Below are 15,112 nucleotides of genomic sequence, written 5' to 3'. Positions count from 1 at the left end.
GCTTCAGAGAGAGGAGAACACCCTGCAGGCTTTACCCCACCCTGTAATCCAGAGTACTCCTCAGTTTGCTCTAACCTAAGCCTTCCTGCAAGCTGCTGCCTTTTACAGCTTATCTGCTGTGATAGCTGTGGTATTAATAGCAGGAACCTTCCTTGCAAGGAGCCGACTGCAGCCAGAGCCCAGCTCCCCTGTGCTCCTGCACTGCTATCTCTGTGCAAGGAAACACTTCCAGCTCTGCTCCACTGCTTACAATTAATGGAGATCTCCATCCATTTATCCCCCCTCAGCATAAACAGTCCTATCTGGAGGTGGTGCTTGCTGTCAGCTCCCACCCTTTAAAACGGTGCTGGAACTTCCTTGTGCTCAGAGAGGTGAGCAAAGGTCTTGAGCACTTTCTAGGCAAGAGCAGGGCTGAAGGTGACTACTGGGGAATAGAAGTGTAAAATCTTCTTTCTGGGAGCCCTACCACAGAGAGATCTTCTACTGTTGTGTTTCCCTCTTTTAAAGACATCCCTTTAAAAACCTCAATGAAAATCGGGAGGGATTTGCAAACAATCATTTAATGGATCAGAAAAGCCCAACTACTTGATAAAGCTCTTTTACCTTTAGTAAAGCATGTTGGTACTGGAAGGCTGCCATGTGCTCTCCAGGGCTGTCCTTACAATGAGCTGTTTTAGAATAGCTGCTGTTCAGGAAAGGATAGGTGTGTCTTACTAGGAAAGCTTTCTGAGGGTCTCTTCCAAGGCTTGCTTTTCTCATGGGAGCAGAGAAAGGTCCAAGAGTCACTGCTCTGTTACCCTGACACAGCTCACTCCTCTGCTCAGCTGCACGGGCAGGCACCAGTCCTGGTGAGTTTCTCAGGTGGGGAGAACTCTGAATAGTGCTGACTATTGAGTGCTTAAAAACAGACATTCTGGAATACAGTTTTTTGGGAGAAATGTTATCTGCACCAAGAAAAGCCTGTAAATTGTGTGTATACTATAAGAAATTTAGTGCCCAAGTCCTTGACAGAGACCTCTATCAGATATTTGTTTTCTCCATCCTGCCCTCAGTGCAGCCAGGGACTGTAGCTTTGCCAGGGAACTCTGAATTCCACAAGTTTCTGCTTCTGCTAATCTCCAGTCTGACACTTCCTAATACCAAAATTCAGAATAAGATTATACTGGGATACTCTAATTTCTTTGTCAATCTTCATTCGATTTAGAAAATAGTTCTAAATCATTACAAATTCGGATCTATAGCACTGAGCTATCTCTCCAAAAAGATCCCAAGAAAGTATATTGTAGGCTTTTCATCAGATGTGTTAGAGCATAGAAGCAATGTGTGAAGATGATGGAAAACTTAAGCATGGAGACCATTTTTTCCAAATAATGAATGTGCAAAATCTTTTGTTATGGAACTTGAACCCCCAGAGGAAGGACTAGGTAGATGGCCAAAATGTCTTGCTAGCTGATGTAAAGACAAAACTCTAAAAATTTGGTATGTGAAAGTTGGAGCAGGAAGAACCTGACTCAGTTAAGTCAGAGGAATATGTCAGATATCTAAATATAAACAAATCCCTCCTCCTCCTCCTTAAAAAAAAAAAGTTAAAAAAGAGTAAGATCTGTTAATTTTTTAGAGAAGAAACCAAATTCTGCTTCCTTGCATTTTTATTTTAAAAACCCCAACAAGCTACACACACAACCCCCCCCAAACAACAAAAAACCCCAAATCCCAAAACAAAACAAAAAAAACCTACAACCTTTCTAAGCACATGAAAATAGAGTTGCACTTCTATATGAAGTGCACAGTCTTATTCTGACCTCACTTTGTGGCAGTGTGTGAATCTAAAGTTCAGCAGAAGTTGATGAATTTACACCCCTTAGTGTCCACTTGCAGAGTGTGCAAGTCTTGAACCAGAGCCCCAGCAGTGTGAGCCATGCAGGCAGGAAGCTGCACCAAGCTGCTTTTGAGGAAATCACACTTTTTGGATAAATATCAGTCAGCTGCAAACATTTTTCTCTCCAGGATGTGTGTGCTTTTCTAATGTTTAGAATAAAAATGTGGTGCTAGGAATTGGGAATATAGTTTTCACGTATTTGATTACTCCAGCATTAAAGCAGTATGATAATATTAGTGGTAGCCTTTAACATGAACTTTGTTCTGTAACTTCCAGGCTTCAAAAACTAATGAGGAGTAAAATTGGGGGAAAAAATGTCTTCCGACAGGCTGGTCTTCAGCACCTTTTTAATGGATAACAGATTTGCCATCATCACACATCACTTGGAATATATTATGACAAGACACACAGGCTAATATAATGCATTGTCTACACAAGGCTACTATGTATTAGTGAATTTCTCTTTAACTTGATACAGGATGGTTCACTTCCAGTTACAGAAGGTTTCAAATCGTTTTCCTGGAAATACCTAAACCCAGTGCAGGTATTCAATGTAACCAAACAGCATCAGATGCTTTGTACAGAAGTTGCAAAATGGTTTCTTTGCTTCAGTGAAATTAGGAAGGAAAAGCATGGCAAGAGTTTCTAACTGTCTGCACTTAGTAACAAGATTTCAGGGAAGCCCAGGACACAGGCAATCAGAAAGGTCAGATTTTCACTGTGCTGGGTTCTGTTCCAAGAGATACGGGGAGCTGACTGCACCCTGAGCCAGGCTTGTTTTCATTTCCAGTATTCAGATGTGAATCTAGATAGGTGTTTTCAAATCCTTCAGCTCTCTGAGTGCTGGGTGCTTGCTGTCACAGGTTTGGCTATGGGGTGGTGCATAGAAAGTGTAAAAGCATCAAAAGTTCCTTCCCAGGAAAGGCAGGGTGGTGAAAGAGATGTAAACTTAAAAGCAAATATCTTCTCTTATTAAAAGACCAGTACATGCAAACCCTTTTTTATATATTAAAAAATTTTGATCAGCAGAACAAGATTGGCAGATGTGAGGGCAAACCTAATGCAGCAGGCACAGCCATCTCCATCAGCTACAGTCAAGACTCCCTTTGTGTTTTCCCTGGCTGTAAATGGCAGATCTAGAAGTTTATCTCTTGTCCTGGTTTTGCCTTTTCAGTCAAGAAAGTATAGGGCAGATTTAAAACATTTTTTAAAAGTGTTCTTCAAACTTCCCCAGGTAGGTCAATGAATAGTTGGAACTGGAATGACTCAGGAGCATTGAATCATCTGCTGACATTTTCCCCCTCCTCTCCACTTCTACAAGCAATGATTTGTTTTCTTCCTTCCTCTTGATTAGCTCTATAATATACTCAGATTCTAAAGTGAACTCGATTTTGTGTCTCTTGTATTATCTGTAGTGTCTCATTAGCCTCAGTACCATCATAATCCTTCTCTGAATCATCATTTGTATATGGATGTTTGACATATCAGCTGATTGCCCCTTTTTCTCTTTCCTTCCCCATCTCTTCTGAAAGCCACTGAAGACATTTCTGTTGATACTTAAATATCACAATTTCTCCCACTATCACTAATAGCGTAATAGCCTTATGAAGAACCTTTCTGCAGTGCATTTTTGTGTGACGTAATGCAAACAAGATTGAATTCAAGGAAAACATCATTAAATGTTACCCTCTTAAATTTAATTTAAGAATGAGCAGGAAGTTTGGACATAGCAATGTTTTTCAGGGTCTAAGCATTGAGCAAAGTATTTTCAGGACAGTTTCAGTCAGGGCAGATTTAACATGGAGAAGGCACTGTAACGTTTATATGCATATGACCATAGAAAAGGCTTGAGTGCACAGAAAATAGGTGTCTATGTGCCACTGAAACCCTTGTGGCATAGAATTAGTCCTGGTTTTCCCCTTTTCATAGGGTGAGGTGAGAATAAATTCCCTAAGGCTTATAAACAATTCTCCAGATATAGGGTAAAAGGTGTCTCCTGCTTCTATACAATATAGAAGTCAAAGTAACACTCCCAGTGAGCATTGTACTCTGTGTGATGTTGTGTGAGATTCTTGCATGTATATTGCTTTTTAAATATTTTCTTGTCACCCATAGTCACAATCTGTTTTTCTCTTCTTCTGGAGGCCTTTGTCCAGGGAGCTGCTACTTTTTAAAAATCAAATAATTAAAGCCATTGTTACCTTTTTTTTTTTAAACTCAGGATAACAAATTCTGGCAGGTTTTTAGTACTTGGTATCCACAGGAACTAGCACTGCTTTGCAAACATCCTCAGATTTTCAAGATCTTGTTCCACCAAATACAACCTGCATTTTTCTAATATTTTCCTTTGTTCAGCTTCCCTGTTGTCTCATTCCATGTGGTCTCACTTGAGTCTTGTTTTAACAATGATAAGTTCTTTCGTTTTCCTATTCTATCTTATCTTCACAGCCACATTTATTTTTCCTATGTAAAGTTAGGCAAAATGTCTTGGTGTTACAGTGCTGATGTAGGGGTGCCCAGAAAGCCAGAAAATGCTCCTCAAGAAACACGGCTTACAGACACCGGTCAGGCTGGGTGCACACACAGTGCTCTGCTGGCTCGGGGCTTTTCCTTGATGCAGTTTTGCAATGCATGTGAGCAATTATTTCGCTGAAGCAATGGGACACTAAGTTGTCAGGCTTTGCTCATTCTGTGATCTCCTGAAAAGGCAGAGAATTAGGAGCCATCTTAGGAAATTATAGCTCTTTGCCCTACAGGATAGGGAACACTGAGCTCAATTGGTATCCTTGATGGATTTGACTTCAGAAGGACTTTGTTCTTGTGACCAAAAAAAAAATTATCCCTAGTATTTCACATGAATTTAGGGGTTTAACTTGAGAGAAGTAGTGCTTGGTGATGTCACCCTGCTGGGGGCTATTGCAGAGAGAGCTGCTGCTGCTGCAGAGCTGCTGTGATTGCCCTGCCTGGGCTCTGCCCAGTGCTCCAGGCAGTGCTGAGGCAGGAGAGCACTGGCTGCAGTGTCAATGCTTGGGGAACCAATGGGCACTTCTGCAGAAAAGTTTATTGCCCAGCACCTGCCAGGCTCCATTGTCCTCTCTGTGTGTCCTGGGAAAAGGAAAAGCACTGGCAAGCAGGGCAGTGAAAGGTGGCAGTGACCTCTTCTTTCCTTGCAAGGCTGTGAAAGCAGGTGCAGCTTGAGGCTGTGCTTTTCCAAATGTAACAGGTTTGTCTGTGCATCCCCCGGCAAGTGCTCACTGGGGACACCCCTGTTCTTACTTTTTTAATTAACATTAACATGTGGGTGTTACCTTGCAAAGAAATTAGAAGTCCTCCTTTCCATCACTTGCTTTATTTTAGCTTTTGGAATGGGTGAAGATTTGTTTTCCTTTCTGGAGTAGCCATGCTGTTATGATGGAGAAGTTGAAGGGTCCAATTACCCTCCCCTTGATGTTGTTTGTAAAACAATTAGAACTGGCAGTGTGTGATTAAAACCAAGAAGATATCACTCCTTTCTTGAGGCAGGAGGGGTGGCTGTTTGCAAATGAATATGCACCAAATCTGCAACAGGAGTAATTTCCTCCTCCAGTGTGTAACCCCCTCCCCTCTGTTACTGACTGCAGGTATGCAGTGTATGGGTTTTTGCACATGAATTAACACTTGTAGCTAATAGCAGTAAACTCACAAATGGACTATTACTTTTTATAGCCTTTTAGCAGAGGCAGCCTAGTGGAGCAAAACTGTTAACAAATTAAGATACGTTTGACAGGACTTAAGTAGGAATCCTAACCCAGGAGTCACTCGTTGGGACATAAATGTGAAGCTGTCTGTAGATCAAAGCTGTATCTCATCTGTTGTGTGGTGGCAAGTGCTAAACCACAAAATAAGAATTAAGACCAAGAGTTAATCTTGGAGAGGTTTTCAGAGCAAGGAACTGGCTTCCTGTAATGGTTGTAAAGAGCTTGTCATATCTGTAGTGCTACAGGATATAAAATAGCAACAGTCACAGTAAAAATAAGTTGTATTTCTCTACTTATGACACTGTACATATTTTAGCCATTGTATGATGATGAGGAAATCTTCTGAGGGGAGTGTCTTTAAACCACAGACAGTATATATTTGACAGCACAGATGCAGGGTTTTTGTGGGGTTTGTTACTTGAGCATAAACCAAACTGGAGTAAGAATGGCTGTAGGAACTATCAAATATGTTTAAAGCAATTCACCTTTTCCAGCAGACACCCTGCTACAGCCAAACAGGGTGTGGGATTTCTGATATGTGGCTTCAGCTCCATTGTTTTGTTTGTTCTTTTTTTTCAATTGAGGAGGTGGAGGTGGCTGCACAGAGGCTGTGTTTGCAGAACATCTGGATGAGCACTGGCTCCTCTGGTGTGTGGGAGTTAACAGAGAGTAGCTGCCCACCCTAGAGCTTTCTGCCTCTCCTCATCTGTGGCTTTCAACCCTGTCATTCTGCTTTTTATTTGAACTCTCATAGAGTATCTAATATCTTCTACCTCGTCAAACCCCATCTCAAGGACAATCTTTTAGTCAGCTTCAACTTTTCCCTTATTTTGGAACTGGCTGATGGGGCTCTTGCATCTGGCATTGTTTCATTTTCCGCCTCACCTTTCCACTACCCAGCACTGCATTTTATAAGGTAGAGATGCAACACATGTCTTGAAGCCCCAGCATAAGTTGTACTCTACAGGGGGCTTTTCTGAGTGCATTTTTATTTTTGGGGCTTGTTGACTCTGTGCAGCATCACATCATGCACCTGTGTATGCTCCTGTTGAGGAGTTCAGGAGAGTTCAGTTTGTCACCAGCTCCCCAATGGCTCTGCTTATTAGTAACTTAAAGCACAAACTTAGAGACATTCAGGCTGATTCTACTCCTCTTTCTCTATCTTGAACCTTCACTCCCCACTAGGCTTTTTAAAACTTCATTCAACATAACTGAAGACTCATTCTTCTCTTAATTCCTTGTGATATTCTGCTAAGAACATCCAGTGTTACAGTTCCAGCATAATTATATTTTCCCATAGGTGTAAAATGCGTCTGCATCAATAGCTTATTAAAAGAGTGTAATAAAAATTATGACCCCACAATTCTGCTATTAATATAACAATTCTGAGCCAAGAAAGCTCCTTGATCCTTCTTATGTGTCTGCTGTAACATGGTACAAGAGCAGAACACTGTAAGCCAGTTTAATCCCTTCTTTTCACCCCCTAGCAATATACATTGGCCCAAGAGAGTAACGGGAATTGAAAGTTTAATTTATTAATATGCAATAGTGATAATGTCAAAAGAACAATATATAAAGCCCACACAGAACAGGATTACACGGTACATAGGGGAAAGCCTAGAGCTAATATTTAATATAGCAAAACACAGCCAAAAATAACTTCTCGTCCAAGGAGCAAAAGAGGGAGAGCTCTGCAGGTGCTGGAGCAGAGGAGCTGTGCAAGCAGCTCTGCCTTCAAGTGCACAGCTGGACCCAGGCATCCATCCTCTGGCTGAGCTTCCTCTCTGCTGGGAGCCACAGAGATTGTGGTGCTTTCCACCAGTGCCAACTGTTGGGCAGTGACTGAAGTTCTCAGCTATCACTTTGTCTACTTTAAAGTCTCTCACTGCTCCAGTTTAACAGAGCAGCAGACACAGGCCACACAGGTGGGGAGCAAGCCACAGCAAAAGGGGAGCCTCAGAGCACTTCTGCAAGTGAAGCATGAGACCAGCTGTTCACTTCAGCTAAATTGTTCGTTTAAGCTTAAGCAAAATTTCACCAGTAAGCAAAGTACCCTACAGCCTTAGCAGAGATACAGAGATAGCAGAGATGTCACTGGCTTTGTCAGAAATGAGAAATTTGCCCAAGAGTCTCAAATCAGTAAGTCATGTGAGTGGAAAGATATTCAGCTTCTTAGGGACTGGCAGCTTTCACACACTGCCTAGAGTTTACTTTCTTGTTCCTTCCCTAAAATAAACAAGGAAGGAAAGGACAAATGTGAAGGAATAAACCTCAGAACTTCTTCAGTATTACTGAGGGTTCAGCATACAGCCCAGAGAGCAGAACTCACTCTTGGAGGACGAGTTGAGAGAGGGGTGAGATGGGGCACTCCCTGACTTCCCTGCAGGTTTCCCAGTCTGCCACACATTTCTTAAGTGATGGGATGAGGTCCAAGCTGGCCATCTATCCTGCCTGCTGCTTGGCACTGTCACCTCCCTGTACATACACACACACCAAAGAAACTGCAATAGCAAATAAGTACCTGATCAAAATATGGGACCTACTTGTCTCTGTTGATTGAAGAGTGTAGGTCTGGCAGCCAGGGCTCTCTGAGCTGTTGTGTCTGTAGATTCATCCCCTGTCTGATTCCTCTTCCAGCCTTCCCCAGCTCTAATCTGCTTGCTGTCCTTCCCTTTGCTGGAGTTGATTGCTCCCTTCATGGCGTAGACTGATTTAGAAGAGCCAGGTCAGCTCCGCAAAGCTCTGCTGCTTGAAACTAACTCATCTCCTCTTGAATGCCACACAAGATGCTCAGCTCTTATACAGCAATAATCTCTAAAAGTCAGGAGGAGGCTGTGGAGATGAGAAATGAGGGCAAAACAGGAAACCTAGCTCTCAGCTGCAACACCAGCAGCTGGGAAAGGCTGTGTGCCCACAGCCTGGCTCGGCTGCATGTTGTACATCAGAGTCCACAAGCACAGCAGGAGAAGAAAAGCCTTGGGGTCGCCCTGCCAGCCCCTTCCTGAGGAGGGATAGATAGAGGAGGATGTTTGTAGCAGCAGTTCTTGTATGAGTTTGTTGTCTCTAAAGTTTTCTCACTGGTGTTTTTCAAGTGCCAGAGCCTGGGCAGATTAACACAGGTCACAGCTGCCCTGTGTGGAGGTGTCACGTCATGCTGCCTGGTTTTTATACATGGGGCTTCTGTGATTTATTTGCTGCTTCTCTCAAAAGCTTTATTTCTCTCTAGCTGGCTAAATTAATGTATTTGTAGTAGTTCAAAACGGGTGACTAACAGCAGGCTGGGCCCCTGCTGAGTGGAGGAGGAGAGCTTTCCCCCTTCTGCCAGGAGAGAGGGGTCAGGAAGAGCCATGTGTCTGTCTGGCCTCTGCAGACTTTCAGGGCCTTTGTGATATTCTCCTGCTTTCCTCCTGTAGTTGCCATTGCTCTTCAATTTCCTGTACTGTCATATTTTTTTTTTAGCTTTATTTTGATACTCATTAAATCTGTGACTATATTTTACTTTGCTCAAAGCTTCATGTGGTGTGTGCCAGGGTTTTATCAGCAATAGTTAGTGCATTGGACTGACACTTACCCAAGGGAAAACCAAGGCTCCAAAGAGGATATTTGCCAAGGGTTTACACATAATATGTGGGGTAAGAGCCAGGGAAGCTGTGGGCAAGGACAAGACCAGGTCACTTGGAAGGGCAGCTGTGAATGCTGTGTTCACATAACCCAGTCCAGAGCAGGGTGAGGGGTCAGGCAGCAGAGTTATGCCCAACATCAGATTTCTGTACTGGGTGAAGCTGCTGCTGGACAGAAGTAGAGTGGTTGTACCTGCTCCACTGACCAGAGGGACGTGAGACTGGAGACAGGTAAGTGAGTCTCACTGGCAAAGTGAGTTTTACAGTCCCCAGCTGGTTTCTTTCCTCCAGGAAAGAAAAAAAAAATTGGTTTGCACTGTTTCTGTGGTTTTAAACATCTCATTGTGTTGCTTCAGTCAGATGTGGGGATATGATACATGGGGTGAAAAAGAAATGTGTGAGACAGAAAATGAGGAAAAGTGCCCTCCTGTTAGTACAAATGGTTCTGCCCTGGGCTGAAGAGGGCAGGAGAGAATGACAGACAAGGGCTCAACCAGAGTTGAAAGGCAAATCTGAACTCGAGGAAAAAGGAGGGAGTGATTCTTCAGTAAAGGAAAAAAAGATTAAGATCTGACCTAGATACAAAGATCATTCCCATCCTGCCCCCCATTTGCTGGGTCAGGAGAGGTAATGAGAACAAGACTGCTACAAAATTCTTCCAAGGTTTTGAGCCCACGTAAGGAGGCTCACCAGGAAACACAAGGTAGCTGTGCTGAGCTGGAGTCTGCCTGGGTACTGGGTCAGGTTCAAGGGATCTAAACCTGTTCACTGTGTGTCCCCATTCCTCAGCTCCTCACAACATCAGGTAAAGGCCAACAGGCAGAGGATGGTGTGTGTGGAACCACGGGTGACTGTTCTGGCAGCCTGCAAGTGAGAGGCTTTTACTCAATGCTGCCTTAACAGCAGCACCTCAGCTCCCACCGTGCTCAGGATCTGACCTCCTCAGCTCTTTTCATGTGCTCTTCCCCTGCCCTGGGAAGGGTCAGGCTCTTGCTGTTGCCCATTTCAAAATGAGGGTGTGTAGCTCAGCTGAACAATGTACCCTAATGACAAACTGCCAGTAGGTGATGAGTTTAAAAATATCAAGAGATATGATGAGAAACAGCAGAAGAATAGAACTAGGAGTAATAAAATGAGGTTGATAAAGGAAGAGTCATCTGAAAAGTCTCCTGGGAGGTCTGCTATGCTGAGGCATGGCCTCTTGGATAAATGTGAGTCTTCCTATGAAACCATTTATAAATTATGTGAACTGTTTGCTTTTAAAAGCCTCATAGCAGAGACTGCTATCCATATCAAGTCACCTGTTAACTCTTGATATTTCCAGCCTCTTTTCTTTGCCTGTTGCCAGCACCCTGATTACAAGGCTTTCTTACACTGATGAGTTATCTAGTCTTATCTGGCCCAGCAAGGCTTGCCCTGCATGGAGCTTATCCACAAGAAATTAAAAAAATATTGCTCAAAATTCAAACCATTTTACTTGGCCTTTGCTATTATGTTTGAATCCTGGACTTGAGGAAAAATTTTAAATGTGTTGAAAGTGACAGCTAAATTCCAGCTTAATTTTTGAAAGTGACTTGGATATCTCATTCATGGTGAATTCAAGCCATTTGGATTTGGGTCCATTAAAATTCTGGACAAGGCTTGGATCACATATACCTTCAGGCCTGGGTCTCTGGTTGTAACTGAATCCAGGCCTTTGTGCTTAAACTCTCTAGTGTGAACTGTGAAGGAAAAACACGCACATGGACACTGTTGATAAAACCTGTGGGTACTTGAGGGAGATCTGTTTCAATAATGTTAGGGTTTTTTCATGAAAAAACATTTTACATTTGTTTTTCACTGGTCTTTAGAGATTGACAGTGAACACAAACCTCCTCACATATAGCAGGAAAATAAACCTTTTATCTGCTGGTTTTTTAAAACATGACACACAACACTCTTTCCCATTCCGGAATTAGAGAAAGCTTTAATTCGATCAATTTAAGTGATGAATGCCCACAAAATGAAACCTTTTTTTTTCTGGAATGATGACCTTGGGCAGATTAGAGCAGCTAGGTAAGAAATCCAGCAAGTATTTATCAAAGGCTTCTAAGACAGTGCAAACTCTAGTGAGTTCAAAAGCAAGAGACTTTCAGTCTTCATACAACTGACAGGGTCATAACGTTTCAAGAATGTCAGGAATCCATGTGGCTGTTCCATTAAACACCCCTGATTAGTGAATGTGCTGATAAACTTAGAGAGTCAGAGGTCAACATTTCGGAGCCCAAGGTACCCCAGGTATCTGAAAAAGTCTCCAGAATTCCCGTGCCTCTCGCCCAGTTAACCCCTTCCACCACGGCACCCATGGAGGCTTAAAAATGAGTGTCTCACACACAGCATTTTCCAGACAATTCTGCAAAGATGTTGAGTTACTCTGAAAACTATGGAAAAATTACCTCAGGCACCTCCCATGGAAGTGTTCATGACAGCTGGCTGCTCTGTGATTTCAGCTGGAGCTCAGAGTCAGTAAATGTGTAAAACCCACGTTGCACTGGCTTGTCCTGCTCCCTGCCCAGGGCTCTGGGTGATACCACGGTGGCAGCAGGCTGTGCATTAAACACCTCCAGAGCTACCACACTGCAAACACGACAGTGGGTTCAAAATACTCAGGAGCAGTCACACCACCCTGTCACTGCACTGAGCTCTCTGCTCTGCTCAGGTTTTGTTGCAAGAGCTACAGCTCTTACTCCTGCCAAGTGCCTGTGGCAGGCAATTGGGAAATCTGTGAAAATATGGGCTGTGTGCCTGAGCGTTGCTTTTGCAGGGCATTGCTTTAACTGCAGCACAATCAGGAAAGTCCCAGGAAGGCTGAATTATCCCAGCAGTTCCCCTGGGTGTTAGCCCATTTTCCAGGCAATTGCCCTAACTGGCAAGGCCCCTCCATGGACGTTGTTTCTGCCTCAGTCTCCCAGGCAGGGATGCAGAGTTGAACTGGTCCTGCAATATATGGCTTTTCATTCCACGTGCTGATTATGAGCCGCTGGAGGCACTAAGCATTCGTGTCTGCTGAGGGCCACAGCGTGACCCCATCAGTTTCTTTGAAAATCAATAGGAAAAATGTTGGAGAATGCAAAGGAAGCAGGAACAGTCAAAGTAAAGACAAGTGATGTCCTGTAATGGCTGTAATGATTCTGAAACACGCAAGGTCACAGATAATCAGGAATCTAATTCTCCTTTGAAAGAATCTGTCAAGTTACTTCCCTACCTCAAAAACAACTGCTGATTGATGTTATTTATGGGCTAACAAACTCATTGAAGGCAGTCTGAATGGAGGTTGTACCGCCTTTAGTATCCAGGTGGAGTTAGGTAGCCTCAGCTGTAGAAAAAAAACAGGTAAAGAGATTTTCATTGTTGCAGTAAAACACATGGATAGGTTGTGTTTCAAAAAGTGCCAACACTGCTGCAAGCCAGAGCCACAATGCAGCAGTTCTGTTAATCAAACTCACAACAGTTTAGGCTTGAGAGATCTCTCCATTTAGCTGTTTCACTGTGCTGCAGTTCAGAATTGTTGTGAAGTGGGGAAAAAAGACCCAGGAAGGATGGAGGTGCCTTGGGACTGGGCAGAAGTGTGCAGGGAGGTCAGGGCTGGGCAGGCACTGGCATGAACCTTCCAGAAGGAACCAATATTTGGGGCTCTTTCTCAGTGTATATTGCTCAGTGTAGATTGCAGGTAACACCTCGGGAGGAGGGTGTTGAGCTCTGCAGGCTTTATCTGGGAGGATTTTGAAGCCAGTTTGTAGCAATATACACCCCAACGTGCTGGCTAGAGCTGCAAAGCAGGACAATCTGTATCTAACACTAAATGTCAAACTCCTTCTTCTCTACCAGTTCTACCCAGGTGCTTTTTGGTTTTACTTCAAATTGTACAGAGCAAGGGCAGAGCTGTTTCTGTAGGAGTGAAGTAAAAGGTTTATCACAAGCAACTGGGTGGGTTGACAAGAGGGGCTCTTTTCCCTGGACTGTGTGTGTGTGCTTGGAGCTGGTGCTGAGGGAGCTGTGGCATGGATCCAGATCCAAAGCAACCTCCAAACAGCACAGATGCAAGGCAAATTTGGACTTGAGCATGAGCGTGGATGTCAACTCAAAATGTATAATGCAAAATCAACTCACAGCTCAAGGGCCAGGGCCACAAGCAGGGAAGTAGCAACCCCACAACTCACAAATCTTGGGATTAGGCTGGATGGCAAAGTCAGCCAGCAGAAGGAAGAGGCCACATGAACCTCTCATGTAGATATAATTTAACTGTGCATTGTAGTTGTGAACTGCGTTCTCAGAGATTTCTTGTAATGAGACATCTTAGAGTTTGTTGGGTTGGGTTTTTGTTTTTTTTTAAAGCTGGTCCTCAATTTTTTTAACAGCTACTTCAACCTCAGCAAGCTCCTAGACCTGAGGGGAGATGGGTGGTCCTTCCAAAGAAAGAGCAGTGCACTTGTTTCGATCATTTTAACTTCAAAGATGTGGGGTAGAGAAAGACCATAAGAAAATGTGGTTGCAACAAGGAGAGAGCATATGAAAATATGTGATGAGTGAGATGTGAAACTCAGGCAAAGATGAGATTTTGGCTGGCTCCAGCTGGGTTCAGCTGGCCCTTAGCATTGAGGATTCAATGCAATTCAAAGAAGAAATTCCAAATTCCAAACACAATAAAAACTGTTGTTCAAAATGAAGCTATTTCTGCAAAGTGACAGGCAAGAATTTACCTCAACTCTAATTCACACAACTTGTATGTTTAGAAAGCAGAGACATGAATAGTGAGATAGACAGTAAAGATTGTGATGTCTAAACCTCCCTGTATGGTTATGAATTACAAATTATGTATTTGCTCACATCTAGGTGTTATTTTTTTGGCAGTGAGGTTGTTCATGGCATGTCTTTTTGTTATCTAGATTTTTCTATCACTTGAACAAGAACTTTGAAACTGCAAATATGGTCAATATCTAGTGCAGGCACAGCAGGGCCAGGGCACATGAGAGTCTGTTCTGCCAGAGCAGTGCAGGGGCTCTGACAGGACAACTGTCAACAGTCAAGATCCAATGATGTGCTGTGTGTCACGTGTGTGCCTGTCCCAGCAATATCCTGTTTCATCAGCATTCACCCTTTTCTGTCCCTCCTATTATACAAAGGTTTTTTTAAGGAAAAAGTTCTTATAAGGGCACAAGCATAACTTTCACTCCAGCATGAAACTCTTCGCGTGCTGGTGTTGCTCTGTACATAGTAGACTTTGACTCCTACTTCCCAGCACTGAAGTATCTGGAGCCCAGATTTGTAGTCAAGATTTCAGGCACATTTTTGTGGCCTCATAGTTCTTATTTCGTTTTTTAAAAGAAAAAGAAAAAAGCTATTTTAATAATCTGACCTGCATTTTAATAATTTCTAATGTCTGTGGTACCCATCCAGATGTGGTTTTGCCTGTCTGACCCTCCTGTCAATACTTATTAATTTCATGACAATCTTTTCAAGTGTGTTTGGAAACAAACAGGGAAAAGTTACTCTAAGGTCAAGAATGAGCCCAGGGAGGTGAAACGGAATGATCATACTCCCTACAATAGAGAGTATGATATTTCTGCAGCTTTTTCTATCTTGCTCTTAAAGTGAGCTCTATGCACAGATCAGTAAAGCATCCCTGAAGAGGGAAGTTAGTACTTGAGTCCTGGAGGTGAGAGGAGGAACCAAGGCACGTTACTGAAGCAAATCAGTGAGTCAATGCAGAACAAGGAGGACCAGGGCTTTAATCCTTCAGGTCTTCCGTGGACAAGTGAAACGTGAATGTCTCAGACAGGGTGAGGGCTTTGCTTAAATAACCGTGCACCAGTGTAACCTGGGGGAAAATTGGTGTT

The sequence above is a fragment of the Agelaius tricolor genome, unplaced genomic scaffold, assembly GCF_023055355.1.
Source record: "Agelaius tricolor isolate 1412-34295 unplaced genomic scaffold, bAgeTri1.0.p SCAF_20, whole genome shotgun sequence".
NCBI lineage: Eukaryota > Metazoa > Chordata > Aves > Passeriformes > Icteridae > Agelaius > Agelaius tricolor.
The sequence above is the reverse complement of the archived record's forward strand: the minus strand, read 5'-3'. Positions refer to the sequence as shown.